Genomic DNA, 3,016 nt, shown 5'->3' with positions numbered 1-3,016 from the left:
ACTCTATCTTTTAATTATATAGTTTACACTATTACCTTGCAAATATTTATATAAATAAGAAAACAGTTGAAGAAAACTAGATAATTAAGGAATAAATCGCTTTAGTCTTTTTAAATACAGAGTTTTATTTTTAAAAATTAAGTGCTGTCCCAAGTTTAATGGAAAACATTCAAGAACTTGTTTTGCATCTTTTGGCAAAAAAATTACTGATTACCTATGTTGGCCATCTCTACTTTTCTGTAATCCAAACAACCTAAAGATGGTGGTGGATGATATTTTTCAAATATTCTCAGCATGTGGTCAGTAAGATTTTGTATGGTTGTTGTTGCTGTTGTTGCTCTTCCAAGTATGATATATCAATGGAAATGTATCCCTCTTCCATTCCTCCCCATTCCCCCCGACCCCATACAAAAACACCTCCCCTATCTTCTAGAACCATTTTTCCTTTAAGAAAACTGCATCCTTCCAGGGATACCAACAGAAGATAAGAAGCTACAATAAGGGTAGGCATAAAGGCTTTACAAGGGAAACCAGTAGGAAGACAGGGTCCCAAGAGCAGGAGAGAGAATCAGAGACTCTCCATGTCAGGAGGACATGTCAGGGACTTCCATGTCTCACTCATAAAGTTCTAAAAGAATACAAAGCTACACAATGATACTATATACTACAGTATTTGCCACAGATGCAAATAGGTTCCTGGTTGCTGCTTCAGTCTTTGTGAGCTCTGCTTAGTAGATTCTGTGTGCCATGTCCTCATGGTGTCCTCACTGCTTTGGCACTTATAATACTCTCTCCTCTTCTTAGTGGTTACCAGAGATCTGTCTAATTTTTGATGTAGTTCTCTACCTATGTTCAAATCAGATGTTTGATGAATCTCCTTTGATGACAATTGGAGACAAGGCAATGAGTATAAGAAAATATCATTAGAAACTTTTTTGCCAGTGTATTTGGTTCTACCTTATGTCTATGGGCTATCTAACCTCTGATTTTGGCAATCCAACCAGTGTCAGGCCCTCTCCTGGCATATACCCAAAGTTGGAACAGTTATTGTTTGGCTACTCCCTCAACTTTTTCTCCACCATTACCCCAATACATCTTGAAGGCAGTAAATATTATAATTCAAAGGTTTTGTGGATGGATTAATGTCTCAGTCCCACTGGTAGAAGGCTTACTTCATTATGGATAATGGCCAATTGAGGCATCATATCCCCTAATAAAAAGGGTCTTTGCTAGGAACACCCTTGTAAGTTCCAGGGAGTTTCCACTGTAGCATGTTTCCTCATAACCTCCAAAATGCAACCATTTCCAGTCATTTTTCCCAGGTTTGCAAGTATTTTTATTGAGAATTTTTGTATGTAACTTCATCAGGAACATGAATCTATAGTTCCTTTTTTAGTTACTGTGTCTTTAACTGTTTTTTTTTTTTTTTGTAGTAAAGAAATACTGGCTTTGTATAAGGAGTTTGAAAATATTTCCTCTGTTTCTACTTTTATTACTTTTATTTTTGAGTATATAATATATTTTGTATTGAAGCAGAAGTTTAAGTTTTTTTTTTAAAACTCTGTTGACTCATGTGAATATGATTTTTTGTTTTGTTGCCACGTGTGGGATGTGAAAATGTTTTTCCACTTGTGAAAACAGATCCATGTTCTTTGTTAGTGGAAGACAAACTTACGTTCTCAGGACTGACTAATTGGTATCAGATAAATAATTATTAGCTACTTCTCTGGAAAAAATTGTTTCTACTCTCTCAGAATTCCTAAATTGCCTGTAGTTTTGCTATGTGGAGTTGAATCCTCCATAACTGCCCATTTTCTGTGCACATTAACATTTCTATTGTTGTTCTGTTTCAGCCTGTGTTTAAGCAACATTCTTGGTGATACTTGAAGGGAATAGTTTCTGACATTATGTCCTGGCTAGTTTTATGTCAGTTTGAAACAAGCTAGAGTCTTCTGAAAGCAGTGAATCTCAATTGAGAAAATGCCTCCGTAATGTCCAGCTGTAGGGTATTTTCTTAAATTGAGATTGGTTGGGAAGAGGCCAGTCCATTTTGGGTGATGCCATCTCTGGGCTGGTGGTCCTGGGTTCTATATGAAAACAAGTTGAGCTCTTTGCTGCCAGACCTCTGCCATCATGGGTTACATTCACGCTCCTAGGAAGGACCTGTCCCAGTCAGCGCTGCCCTACCACCGTAGCGCCTCCACGTGGCTGAAATTTACTTATGACAATGTGAAGGAACAAATTTACAAACTAGTCATGAAAGGGCTGACCCCCTCCCAGATAGGTGTGATCCTGAGTCACTCGCATGGTGTGGCACAGGTCTGTTTTGTGACTGGTAATAAAATCCTGAGAACCCTGAAATCCAAAGGCCTTGCCCCTGATCTCCTGGAGGACCTCTACCACTTGATTAAGATAGCCGTTGCTGTCTGCAAGCACCTTGAGAAGAACAGAAAGATAAGGGTGCTAAATTCCGCCTGATTCTGATAGAGAGCAGAATTCATCGGTTGGCTCCTTACTATAAGACTAACCAGGTGCTCCCACCCAATTGGAAATAAGAATCATCCACAGCGTCTGCTCTAGTGGCATAAATTCTCTTGTGTGCACATCAATAAAATCACTTTAAATAAAAAAAAAGGAAAAAAGAAGAAAAAAAAAGAAAAAAAACAGGTTGAACCATAATGAGCCAATCAGTATGCTGTACACTTACATTGCCTTGTATCACCTCTTATTTAAGGTTCCATTTCTGTTTCAGTTCCTCTCCTGAATTCCATCCAAGATGAACAGTGATGTTTAATTGTAAACCAAATAAATCATTTCCCCCTAAAGTTTCTTTCATCAGGTGTTAATCACAGCAATAGTCATCATAGGTAAGACATGTTGCTACCATTGATAGTGACATATTTCTCTGAGCAACCTATTCTCTTGGTGAATGGTTGTGGAACAACTTTGGGACACTGGGCTAGAAACGCTATTAAATATTGAATGCTCAGTGAGCTGTTTTTTAGGAGCTTCGAGG

General features: G+C 38.1%; 1 pseudogene across 1 annotated transcript; it reads left to right on the top strand.

The window, feature by feature from the left end:
* Positions 1-2,133: 2,133 nt before the first annotated feature.
* Positions 2,134-2,588, top strand: LOC311593649 (small ribosomal subunit protein uS15-like; annotated as a pseudogene). The gene has a single exon. The product of its transcript is annotated as a small ribosomal subunit protein uS15-like (transcript).
* Positions 2,589-3,016: the final 428 nt, after the last annotated feature.

The sequence above is a fragment of the Acomys minous genome (genome assembly GCF_964271855.1).
Source record: "Acomys minous genome assembly, chromosome: 1".
Classification (NCBI taxonomy): domain Eukaryota; kingdom Metazoa; phylum Chordata; class Mammalia; order Rodentia; family Muridae; genus Acomys; species Acomys minous.
Note: the sequence above shows the minus strand (reverse complement) of the source record. Positions and strands in the feature narration are given on the sequence as shown.